The sequence below is a fragment of the Suricata suricatta genome, chromosome X, assembly GCF_006229205.1.
Source record: "Suricata suricatta isolate VVHF042 chromosome X, meerkat_22Aug2017_6uvM2_HiC, whole genome shotgun sequence".
NCBI classification, from domain to species: domain Eukaryota; kingdom Metazoa; phylum Chordata; class Mammalia; order Carnivora; family Herpestidae; genus Suricata; species Suricata suricatta.
In genome coordinates this window covers 54,552,268-54,566,113 of record NC_043717.1, presented here as the reverse complement: position 1 = coordinate 54,566,113, position 13,846 = coordinate 54,552,268, and the positions used below count along the sequence as shown (strand labels likewise).

Here is a 13,846-nt window from a genome sequence, read left to right as displayed (position 1 = left end):
GAGAAGGGGAATCACCCTCTATGAACAGAACAGAGGAGGCAGCAGATACCACTGGCGATGCCATTAAGCCAACACCCCCTAGCCAGGGTGCTGAGGTCAAGAAGGACGCCTCCACCAAGAAGACTCACAAGAAGAAGAGGAAGAAGAAGAAGAAGAAGAAGAAGAAGAAGAAGAAGAAGAAGAAGAAGAAGAAGAAGAAGAAGAAGAAGGAGAAATTCTCTTTCAAGAAGCCTTTCAAATTGAGTGGTCTGTCCTTCAAGAGAAATCGGAACAAGGATAGGGGTGATACATGCCTCCCCACTCAAAGAGGAATAGCAGAAGCAAGGCTAGATCAGTGCCTGTGGCTAGGAAGGCACAGCTCAGGAAGGGAAGGCTGTTGCAACCCTGAGAGCCAGGAGCCTCAGGCCAAGGGGAGAGAGGCTGGTGCTCCCTCCAAGGGAGGAGACACAGGAGAAGAGGCAGGGCCAACAGAGCCATTCACTCCCTTGGCGCCAGATAGTGGCCCAACACCACCAGCGAGCAGAATGAGTAGCTGGGTGGGGGAAGGTAGGTGAGCTCTAAACTGCAAAAACTGTGCTGTCCTTGTGAGGTCACTTCTTGGACCTGGTGTCCTGGCTGCCTTCCTGTGCCCAGAAAGGAAGGGGATGTTGCTCCTCCAACCATGTTCCCTCTCCTTTTCCCTCTTGTGGATTCTCCCATCCTCCCTTTGGCCTTTCTCTTTTTTTATGTTTTTTAAATTTATTTTTGAGAGACAGAGAGAGACAGCTCGAGTAGGGGAGTGTCAGAAAGAGAGGGAGGTACAGAATCTGAAGCAGCCTCCAGGCTCTGAGCTAGCTATCAGCACAGAGCCCGATGCGGGGCTCGAACCCACAAACCATGAGATCATGACCTGAGCTAACGTCGGACACTCAACTGACTGAGCCACCCAGGCGCTCCCCTTTGGGCTTTCTCTTAAACCAGTTGTAGATGGTTCCTTGCAGTTTCCCAGGTTAGGTTAGTGATGTGAAATGCTCCTATCCCTGGCCTTACCTCTCCTGTCCCCACCCCTGCAGAAGGCAATTGCTGGTTTTCTTCCCCAATTCTTTTCCAAGTAGGTTTTTTTTTTTACTCTATTCTCCAAATCCCTGAGCCAGATGTGAGGTGCCTGCACTCCCAAACCCTGACTGTCCAGCCTCCCACTCCCACTCTTGTTGAGTTTTAGTCTCTTGTGCCTAGTGGCACCTGGGCTGAAGAGGACTCCGCTCCTGTCTAGGTTTTTATAAACGTCTTACTGAAATTCAAACCTCCTGCCTGTGAATGGACTGTGTATCTTTTTTTGATTTGGTAAGCAAGTATTAGACTGTGGGATCTGTAATGTGAAACAACTTCCTGTTGTCTTCTTTTCTCCCTCCAAATCCCAGATTTGTACTTTTTTTCCTAACTGCTAAAACCATTCTTTCCCACGTGGTTTTACTGTACCATTTGGAAAAGGAATAAATGTCGTCCCTTGAAAAGAAGTGGTGCACACGCACACACACACACACACACACACACACACACACACACACACATACACACACTGGAATATTACTCGGCCATCTAAAATAATAAATTCCTTCCATTTGCAACACCGGTGGATGGAACTAGAATGTATTATGCTAAATGACATAAGTCAGTCAGAGAAAGTCAAATATCACATGATTTCACTTGTATGCAGAATTTAAGAAACAAAACAGGTGGACATAGGGGAAGGGAAGGAAAAATAAAATAAGATAAAAACAGAAGGAGGAAAACCATAAGAGATTCTAAAATACAGAGAACAAACTAAGGGTTGTTGGAGAGAAGGTGGGTGGAGGGATGGGCCCCTTGGGTAATGGGCATTAAGGAGGGCACTGGGCGTTACATGTAAGTGATGAATCACTAAATTCTCAATTCTACGCCTGAAATCAATACTACACTATATGTTAACTAACTTGAATTTAAATTAAAAAAATAAAATTTTTATTTCAAGATTAAAACTACGCAAATATCTCAAACTTTGATTCTCTCATTAGAAGGACCTGCTGGCTTAATAACGTATGTCCTTGTAAAGGAAATAAAACTGGTTAGTTATTTGGTTTGATGCACATATTCATGAATACTGCAGAAATCCAGATTGCTTTTTTTAAGGGCGAAAAGCCATGGTCAAAGTGCATACATTTCACTTCACCACTCCCTCCTCTTTCTCTTTATTTGAAGAGAATCTTCAAATATTTCAGGAGGTATCAATACGGGGTTCTGAGCATAGTAAAAAAAAACAAAAAGAATGGCATGGATAACTAACTGAACTATCATTTCTCAGTCAGGACAAGGAAGTAGAGGAATTGAGTGCTGGAGCTTATAGATTTGACTTGTTAACTAATGAGTGGGTAGTTGCAGAGAATAAGAGTGAATGGAACTATGCACAGTGTAGTGCTTTGATAGGCAGGACATTTATGATACTCAGAACTTGTAAATGCTTCTGTGTTCTGCTAGAGTGATGATAGGTGAGGTCATAAAAGTGTTTTGAATAGGAAAAGTCATTATGTGTTCTTTTTATAAAATATTTTAAATGATTATTTATTCATTTTTATTTTTTCTTTTATACTTAATTGTCAAGTTGGTTTCCATGTTACAGTGTGCATCCCGACAGGTGCCCTCCTCCATGCCCATCACACCCCTTATCTTCTATTCCTCCCCCATCAGCCCTCAGTTTGTTCTCAGTATTCAAAAGTCTCTCATGGTTTACTTCGCGCCCTGTCCAAAACTATTTTCATACCCACCCCCATTGTCCTCTGATCAGATTGACCTGTTACACTATGAGTGAAAATATATAGTATCTATCCTTCTCTGCCTGACTTATTTCGCTTAGCATGACACCCTCAAAATCCATCCATGTTGCTAGGAATGGCCAGATTTCATTCTTTCTCATTGCCATGTAGTATTCCATTATACAGATAAACCATATCTTTTTGATCCATTCATCAGTTGATGGACATTTAGGCTCTTTCCATGATTTGGCTATCATTGAAAGTGCTGCTAAGAACACTGGGGTAAGTGTGCCCCTATGCATTAGGGTACGTGTGCCCCTAGGTAAATCCTTAGCAGTGCTATTGCTGAGTCATAGGATAACTCTACTGTTAACTTTGAGGAACTTCCAAACTATTTTCTAGAGGGGCTGTACCAGTTTACATTCCCACCAACAGTGTAGGAGGGTGCCCGTCTCTCCACATCCTCGCCAGCATCTATAGTCTCTTGATTTGTTCATTTTAGCCACCCTGAATGACATGAGGTGGTATCCCAGTGTGGTTTTGATTTGTATTTCCCTAATGATGAATGACGCTGAGCATTGTTTTATGTGCCTGTTGGCCATCTGGATGTCCTCTTTGGAGAAGTGTATATTCATGTCTTGTGCCTATTTCTTCACTGGATTCTCTTTTGGATGTAGAGTTTGGTGAGTTCCTTATAGATTTTGGATTCTAGCCTTTATCCAATGTGTCATTTGCAACTGTCTTTTCCCGTTCCATTTGTTGCCTACTGGTTTCATTGATGGTTTCCTTTGCAATGCAGAAGATTTTATCTTGACAAGGTTCCAGGAGTTCATTTTTGCTCTTGATTCCCTTGCCTTTGGGGATGTGTCAAGTAGGAAATTGCTGTGGATGAGGACAAGGAAGCTGTTTCCTGCTTTCTCCTCTAGGGTTTTGATGGTTGCCTGTCTCACATTCAGGTCCTTCATACTTTTTGAGTTTATTTTTGTGTATGGTGTAAGAGAGTGGTCTAGTTTCATTCTTCTGCATATTGCTGTCCAGTTCTCTCAGCACCATCTGTTAAAGACGTTTTTTCTCCCACTAGATACTCTTTCCTGCTTTGTCAAAAATTAATTGACCATACATTTGTGAGTCTAAGTTCTCTATTCTATTCCATTAGTCTACGTGTCTGTTTTTGTGCCAATGCCATACTGTGTTGATGATGATAGCTTTGTAGTAGAGGTTAAAGTCTGGGATTGTGATGCCTCCCTTTTGGGGCCTCAATATTATTTTGGCTATTTGGGGTCGTTTGTGGTTCCATACAAATTTTAGGATACTTTGTCCTAGCTTTGAGAAGAATGCTGGTGAAATTTTGATGGGGATTGCATTGAAAGTGTAAATTGCTTTGGGTAGTAATGACATTTTAGCAATGTTTATTCTTCTGATCCAAGAACATGGGATGTTTTTCCATTTCTTTGTGTCTTCTTCAATTTCCTTCATAAGTTTTCTATATTTTCATCTTACAGATCTTTTATATCTTTGGTTAGGTTTACTCCTAGATATTTTATGTTTTTTATTTGTGCACCTGTGAATGGGGTCAGTTTTTTGATATCCCTTTCTCTTGCTTCATTATTGATGTATAAAAATGCAACCAATTTCAGTATGTTGATTTTACGCCCTGTGACTTTGTTGAATTCATGGATTAGTTCTAGTAGGTTTCTGGTGGAGTCTGTCTGGGTTTCCATGAAGAGTATCATGTCATTTGCCAAAAGTGAAAGTTTGACTTCATCTTTGCCAATTATGATGCCTTTTATTTCCTTTTGTTGTCTGGTTGTTGATGCTAGGACTTCCAGCACTGTGTTAAACAACAGTGGTGAGGGTGGACATTCTGTCTTGTTCCTGATTACAGGTGGGAAGCACTCAGTTTTTTCACATTGAGGATGATATTAGATGTGGGTTTTTCATAAATATCTTTTATGATGTTTAAGAAAGTTCCTTCTATTCTGAATTTTTCTAGGGTTTTATTAAGAAAGGATGCTGTACTTTGTCAAATGCTTTTTCTACATCTATCAACAGGATCATATAGGTTTTATCTTTACTTTTGTTAATGTGATGTATCACATTGATGGATTTGTGAATATTGAATCAGCCCTGTTACCAAAGAATGAATCCCAGATGATCATGGTGGATAATTCTTTTTATATACTTTTGAATTCGATTTGCCAAGATTTTGTTAAGTTTTTTTTGCATCTGTATTAATCAAGGATATTGACCTGTTGCTCTCTTTTTGTGCCGGTTCTCTGTCTGGTTTGGGAATCAAAGTGATGCTGGCTTCATAGAATGAGTGCAAATGCGTTCCTTCCATTTCTATTTTTTTTTTTTTTTGGAATAGCTTGAGAAAAATTTGTATTAACTCTGGTTTAAATGTCTGGAAGAATTCCCCTGGGAAGCCATCTGGCCTGGGCTGTTATTCATTGGGAGATTTTTGATCACTGATTTGATTTCTTCACTGGTTATGGGTCTGTTCAGATTTTCTATCTCTTTCCGTTTGAATTTTTGTAGTGCATGTATGTTTAGGAATTTTCTCATTTCTTCTAGGTTGTCCAGTTTGTTGGCATATAAGTTTTCATAGTATCCCCTGATGATTGCTGTGTTTCTGAGGCATTGTTTGTAATCCATACATTTTTTTTCCTGAGGAGCCTGGCTGGAGGTTTATCAATTTTATTCATTTTTTTCCAAAAAAAAAAAAAAACAACTCTTGGTTTCATTGATCTAGTCAACTGTTTTTTGTGGATTCTGTATTGTTTATTTCTGCCCTGATCTTTATTATTTCTCTTCTTCTTCTGGGTTTGGAGTGCTCATGTTCCTCCCATTCTAGTTCCTTTACATGCTCTGTTGGATTTTGAGTTTGCACTTTTTCTAGTTTGTTGAAATAGACCTGGCTTGCAATATACTTTCCTATTAGGACTGCCTTTGCTGGGTCCCAGAGACTTTGGATTGTTGTATTTTTGTTTTCATTTGTTACCATATTTTTTCAAATTTCTTCTCTAATTGCCAGGTTAGCCCAATCATTCTTTAACAGGTGGTTTTTAATAATCACATTTTTGGAGGTTTTCCAGACCTTTTCCTGTTATTGATTTCAAATTTCATAGCATTGTGATCTGAAAGTGTGCATGGTATGATCTCAATTCATTTATATTTATGGAGGGCTGCTTTATGACCAGTATATGATCAGTCTTAGAGAATGTACCATGCACACTTGAGAAGAAAGTGAATTCACTAGCTTCAGGATGCAGAGTTCTTAATATATCTATTAATTCCATCTGTTCCAGTGTGCCATTCAGGGCCATTGTTTCTTTAGTGATTTTCTGTCTGGTTGACCTATTCATTGTTATAAGTGGAGTATTAAAGTCCCCAGCAATTAGCACTTTCTTATTAATAGGATTGTTTCTGTTTTTGATTAGTTGTTTTATGTATTTGGGTGCTCCTGAATTCAGCGTATAGATGTTTACAATTGTTAGCTCTTCCTGTTGAAGAGACCCTGAAATTATTATATAGTGTCCTTCTTCATCTTTTGCTACTGCCTTTAACATAAAGTCCAGTTTGTCTAATATAAGTATCACTACTCTGGCTTTCTTTTGAGTTCCAGTCACATGATAGCTATTTCTCCATCCTCTTACTTTCAATCTGAAGGTTTCTTCAGGTCGAAAATTTGTTTCTTGTAGACAGCAAATAAATGGATATTGTTTTTTTTTTATCCATCCTGCTACCTTGTGATGTTTGATTGGAACATTCAGTCCATTTACATTCTGTGTTATTAGTGAAAAAAGTGGGTTTGTATTCATTGTGTTCTCTGTAGAGTTCATGCTTATATTGGTGTCTCTGATACATTGTGTTCCTTGCAACATTTCCCTCATAGAGTCCCTCTTAGGATTTCTTGTAGGGCTGGTTTGGTGGTGATGATTTCTCTCTATTTTTGTTTATTTGGGAACACGTTTATCTCTCCTTCTATTTTGAATGACAGGCTCGCTGTATAAAGGAATGTTGCTGCATATATTTTCTGTTCATCACATTGAAGATTTCCTGCCATTCCGTTCTGACCTGCCACGTTCCCTTAAATAGGTCTGTAACCACTCTGATAGGTTTTCCTTTATATGTTAGGGCCCTTTTATCCTTAGCTGCTTTCAGAATTCTCTATCTTTATATTTTGCCAGTAACACCATGATATGTAGTGCTGAAGGTCATTTCAAGTTACGTCTGAAGGGGGTTCTCTGTGCCTCTTGGATTTCAATGTTTCTTTCCCCACATTTGGGAAGTTCTTGGCTGTAATTTGATCAAGCACCCTTTCAGGACTTTTTTCTCTTTCTTCTCCTTCAGGAATTCCTATGATATGGATATTGCTCCATTTGATTATATCACTCATTTCTCGAATTCTTCTTTTCTGCTCGTATATCAATTTCTCTCTCTTTTTCTTGGCTTCCTCTTTAGCTAAAACTGTGTCATCTAATTCACCTATTCTCCTCTCTGTCTTTTTAATCCGTGCAGTGGCTGCCTTCATTTTATTAGGTACCTCATGTATAGCATTTTTTAACTCGTCACAGCTATTTTGAAGGTCCCTAGTCTTTGTATCAATGGCTTCTCTGATGCTTATTTCAAGTTGAGCTATTAATTTTATGAGAATTCTTCTTAATTATTGCTCAGCTATGTTACTTAAATCTGTTTTGAGGAGTGTTTGGGAAGATGGCGGAGAATTAAGGAGCCCCATTATCTCCATCTGCCTACAATTATCAAACTGAGAAGAATTAAAAGCCACAGCTTTCTGATCTCCAAGAACAGAGGTGTGTGCACAGACCCCTTATTGACAGCAGTGTATGGATGCCTGAGTGAGTGGGTGTGAACTGGGACCAGAGATGTTGTGGGAGGGGGTGCTGGCCCATGGCAGAGCAGGGAGACAAAGCGCCCAGAGGCTTGGAGCTGGGCCCGCAGAATCCCGTGTATCCAGAGGTGCACAGTTACATGGACAGCCATGAGCACGCAGGGTGGCTGTGTGTCCAGAGGCATACAGACATTTGGAGCCAAGCTTGGTACCATCAGGCAAAGCAGCGGAGTGACCAGGGGAAGAGAAGAAGAAACTGAATCACTCATAGCATAATCTCTGGAGAGGGGAGACCTCACCCGAGACTGAGAACTGCTGGGCACAGAAAGAGAAATCTGTTCCCCTCAGCAGGGTTGTTCTCCCTTGGCCTGGCAGTACACCGACTTCAGGCGGAGCCAAGGGAAAAATCTGACTTCCCAATCCCCCTATTGGATCCCGACCAGAAAGCCGCCCACTTGCAGGAGATTTTAACTGTGGTGGCAATACTGAGTGCATGGGCTAGGACTTAGAAACCGGGCAGAACCTAGAAAAGCAGAAACAATTAGACCCGCCCAAGGCACAAGGAGACTGGACTCAAGAAAGTGGCTGGCAACACATGGTCTGAGGGGAGCTTGGGGTGCCATCATTCTTCTCCCTGCATCCACTAAGGCGGGGCCTCAGAGAGCAGCCCCTGAGTCCTGACCTACCTACACCAAGCCACGCTCATCCCCGCTGGAGAACTGCTGTGTTTTTGCTTATTATTTTTAATTGCTTTTTCCTTCATTTCTTAATATTTTTACTTTTTAATTTTCCCCCTGTTTTCTCTTTTTTATTTTCCTATTGCCTTCTTTTCTCCTGCTCCCCCTAGAGTCTGCACATTTATCCACTGCTGTGCTTAGACCAACTCTTACCATACAGATAGTTTTTCCTTATCTCATCCTTATCTCTCCCCTTGGCAGGTTTTAAGCTCTCAGAGTGTCCTCTATCTGTGGCTGTCACTGTCCTCCCCACCCCCATTACCACCTGTGTTTTTTTTTTCTTTTGTCCCCTCTCTTTTATTTCCTGTTCCTTTTTTTCTTTCCCCTTTTGGTTTGCTTCTTTACTTGTTCTGTCAGTACATTTGTGTGCTTGCATTCTCTGTGTGTTTGTCTGTCTGCTTTCCTTTTCAGGGCTACCTCAAGAAACAACCCAAAGCACACATAGTGGAAAACCCAAATATCGCTGAATAGGGAAATAAATTAATCAGAGACATAAGAAGAGAAACCGAGAGACACCATTAAAAGAACATCTCCTGAAATGACAGACAGTACACAGTCAAAGAACCGCCTTTGAGAAATACTAATAGACACACAGTGCAGAACGAGACTTTAAAACTGACAAGAGATAGAAAGCTAGCCAAAATGATGAAACAAAAGAACTCTCCTCTAAAGAAACTCCAGGAAGAAATTCCAGCTACAGAACTGCTCAACACAGACATAAACAGCTTAACTGAACAAGAATTTAGAAGAACTGTCACGAAATTAATTGCTGAGGTTGAAAAAAACCTTCATAGAACCTACTGATACACAGACTAGGGACCTTCAAAATAGCTGGGACGCATTTAAAAAGGCTGTAAATGAAGTGAATAATAAAATGGAGGCTACCACTGCATGGATTGAAGAAGCAGAGAGGATAATAGGTGAATTAGAAGACACAGTTATAGCAAAAGAGGAAGCTGAGAAAAGAGACAGAAATTGATATATGAGCATGAAAGGAGTATCAGAGACCTGAGTGACACAATCAAACAGAACAATGTCCGTATCATAGGAGTTCCAGAAGAGGAATATAAAGACAGAGGTCCTGAAGGGGTGCTGGACCAAATTATACACAAAAACATCCCCAATCTGGGGAAAGAGAAAGAGATTGAAATTCAAGAGATATACCAAACTCCCCTAAGACGTAACATAAACCAACCTTCAACACGACATATCATAGTGAAACTGGCAAAATATAAAGATAAAGAGAGAATTCTGAAAGCAGATAGGGATAAAAGGCTCTTAATATACAAAGGGAAACCTATCAGACTGGTTACAGACCTATATACTGAAACTTGGCAGGCCAGAAAGGAATGGCAGGAAATCTTCAATGTGATGAACATGAAGAATATGCAGCCAAGAATTCTTTATCCAGCGAGCCTGTCATTCAAAATAGAGGGAGAGATAAAGGTTTTCTGTAATAAACAAAAGTTGAGAGAATTCATCATCCTCAAACAAGCCCTACAAGAAATCCTAACAGGGACTCTATGAGAGAAAGGCAGCAAGAAATATAAGACACCAGAGACATCAATACAAACATTAACCCTACAGAGAACACAATGAATCTAAACCCACATTTTCCAGTAATAACACTGAATGTCAATGGACTGAATGCTCCAGTCAAACGACACAGGGTAGCAGAATGGATCAAAACCCAAAATCGATCTATTTGCTGTCTACAAGAGACTCACCTTAGACCTGAAGACACCTTCAGATTGAAAGTAAGGGGATGGAGAAATATCTATCATGCGACTGGACGCCAAAAGAAAGCTCGAGTAGCCATACGTATATTGGACAAACTGAACATTAAAGTAAAGGCAGTAACAAAAGATGAAGAAGGACACTACATAATAATTTCAGGGTCTCTATATGAGGAAGAGCTAACAATTATAAACATTTATGCACCAAATTCGAGAGCTCCCAAATACATAAAATAACTAATCACAGACAAAAGGAATCTTATTAATAAGAATGTGCTAATTGCAGGGTACTTTAATACTCCACTTACAACAATGGATAGATCAACCAGACAAAAATCACTAAAGAAACAATGGCCCTGAATGGCACACTGGAACATATGGAATATATTTAGAACTCTCCATCGTGAAGCTAGGGAATTCACTTTCTTCTCAAGTGCTCACAGCACATTCTCCAAGATTGATCACATACTGGGTTATAAAACAGCCCTCGATAAACACAAAAAATTGAGATCATACCATGCACACTTTCAGATCACAATGCTATGAAACTTGAAATCAACCACAAGAAGAAGTCTGGAAAACCTCTAAAAATGTGGAGGTTAAACAATACCCTACTAAAGAATGATTGGGCAAACCATGCAATTAGAGAGGAAATTAAAAAATATATGGAAACAAATGAAAATGAGAGTACAACAATCCAACTCTCTGGGTCACAGCAAAGGCAGTCCTAAGGGAAACTTCATTGCAATTCAGGCCTATTTCATAAACTAGAAAAAGGGCAAACTCAAAACCTAACAGAGAACCTAAGGAAACTAGAAACGGAGCAGCAAGAGGACCCTAAACCAAGCAAAAGAAGAGAAATAATAAGGATCAGGGAAGAATTAAGCAAGATAGAATCCACAAAAACAATTGAACAGATCAATGAAACCAAGAGTTGTTTTTTGAAAATATAAACAAAATTGGTAAACTTCTAGCTAGGCTCCTCAGAAAGAAAAGAGAGAACACTCAAATAGACAAAATCATGAAGGAAACAGGATCTATTACAACAGATCACTCAGAAATACAAAGAATCATCAGAGATTACTATGAAAAATTATATACCATCAAACTGGACAATCTAGAAGAAATTGACAAATTACTAAATGCACATGCACTACCAAAATTCAAACAGGAAGAGATAGAAAATCTGAACAGACCCATAAGCAGTGAAGAAATCGAACCAGTTATCAAAAAATCTCCCAATGAATAAAAGCCTAGGGCCAGATGGATTCCCAGGGGAATTTTACTAGACATTTAAATGAGTTATTGCCTATACTTCTCAAGGTATTCCAAAAACCAGAAAAGGAAAGAAGATTTCTGGACTTATTCTATGAAGCAAGTATCACTTTGATTCCTAAGCGAGGCAGAGATGCAACCAAAAAAGAGAACTACAAGCCAATATCCTTAATGAAAACAGATGCAAAAATACTCAACAAGATACTAGCAAATCGAATTCAACAGCATATAAAGAGAATTATCCATTATGATCAAGTGGGATTCTTTCCTGCGTTACAAGGCTGGTTCAATATTTGCAAATTCATCAAGGTGATACATCACATTAACAAAAGAAAAGAAAAAAACATATGATCCTGTCTATAGATGCAGAAAAAACATTTGACAAAATACAACATCTCTCCTTAATAAAAACCCTCAAGAAACTTAGGATAGAAGGAATATACTTAAACATTATAAAAGCCATTTATGAAAAGCTCACAGCCAATGTTATCCTCAATGGGGAAAATCTGAGATCTTTCCCTCCGAAATCAGGGACACGACAGGGATGTCAACTCTCACAACTGTTGTTTATCATAGAGATGGAAGTCCTAGCATCAGCAATCAGACCACAAAAGGAAATAAAATGTGTCAGAATTGGCAAAGAAGAAGTCAAACTTTCACTTTTCACACATGACATGGTACTCTACATGGAAAATCCGATCGACTCCACCAGAAGCCTTCTAGAACTTATCAATGAATTCAGTAAAGATGCAGCATACAAAAATCGGTTGCATTCTTATACACCAAAAATGAAGCGCCAGATAGAGAAATCAAGAAACAGATCCCTTTCACAATTGCACAAACCCCATAAAATACACTGGAATACACCTAACGGAAGATGTAAAAGACCTGTATGTTGAAAACTATAGAAGACTTATGAAGGAAATTGAAGAAGACACAAAAAAATAGAAAAACTTTCTGTGCTCATAGATCAGAAGAATAAACAATGTTAAAATGACATTATCACCCAAAGCAATTTACACTATCAATGCAATCTCCATCAAAGTTGCACCAGCATTCTTCTCAAAGCTAGAACAAACATTCTTAAAAATTGTATGTAGCCACAAAAGACCCCGAATAGCCAAAGTAATATTGAAGAAGAAATCCAAACGGGAGGCATCACAATCCCAGACTTTAGCATCTACTACAAAGCTGTCATCATCAAGACAGTATGGTATTGGCACAAAAACAGACACATAGACCAATGGAATAGAATAGAGAACCCAGAAATGGACCCACAAATGTACGGCCAATTAATTTTTGACAAAACAGGAAAGAGTATCCAATGGAAAAAAGACAGCCTCTTTAACAGGTGGTGTTGGGAGAGCTGGACAGCAACATGTAGAAGAATGAAATTAGACCACTTTTTTTTTACACCATTCACAAAAATAAACTCAAAATGGATAAAGGACCTGAATGTGAGACAGGAAACCATCAAAACCCTCAAGGCAAAAGTAGGAAACAGCCTCCTTGACCTCAACCGCTGCAATTTCCTACTTTACACATCTCCAAAGGCAAGGGAAATTAAGCAAAAATGAACTATTGGGACCTTATAAAGACAAAAATCTCTGCACTGCAAAGGAAACAAACAAGAAAACTAATAGGCAGCTGACAAAATGAAAAAATATAGTTGCAAATGACATATCACATAAAAGGCTGGTATCCAAAATGTACAAGGAACTCACCAAACTCCACACCTGAAAAATCAATAATCCAGTGAAGAAATGGGCAGAAGACATGAACAGACACGTCTCCAAAGAGGACATCCAGATGGCCTGTAGGCACATGAAACGATGCTCAGCATCAATCATCATCAGGGAAATCAAATCAAAACCTCATTGATATACCACTGCCATTTTTCTGCCCACAACCACCAAGGCAGGGCCTCAGGGAGTGGGCCTAGGGATCCACAGTGGAGGAGAGACCTGCCTACACCAAAACACGCCCATTTGCTCTGGAGAGCCGCTTTTTCCTTTTTCTTTTTCTTTTTCTTTTTCTTTCTTTCTTTCTTTCTTTCTTTCTTTCTTTCTTTCTTTCTTTCTTTCTTTCTTTCTTTCTTTCTTTCTTCCTTCCTTCCTTCCTTCCTTCCTTCCTTCCTTCCTTCCTTCCTTCCTTTCTTTCTTTCTTTCTTTCTTTCTTTCTTTCTTTCTTTCTTTCTTTCTTTTTTTTTTTTTTACCAGAGCCCGGGGCAAACACCAATATTGATGCATTGCTGTGATTAACTCTAGATCAATTCTTGCTATTCAGATATATTTTCCCTTATCTCATTCTTATCTCTCCCCTCCACTGGACTGGGCACTCTGGTTATTGGTTTGCTTAAACAGTCACATTCAATCCATTCTCTTGATGCATATTCTACATCTCTATCATTACCTTTCTTTCTCTCTCTCTCTGGAATAATCAGACTATATAATGTCTCTGGGCAACATTATCTCCATT

The 13,846-nt window shown here is 39.4% G+C and overlaps 1 pseudogene; it reads left to right on the top strand.

Annotated features, from left to right (window-relative positions):
- The window catches only part of LOC115283416, a 2,396-nt pseudogene extending 1,842 nt beyond the window's left edge, over positions 1-554 (top strand).
- The last annotated feature ends 13,292 nt before the right edge of the window (positions 555-13,846 follow it).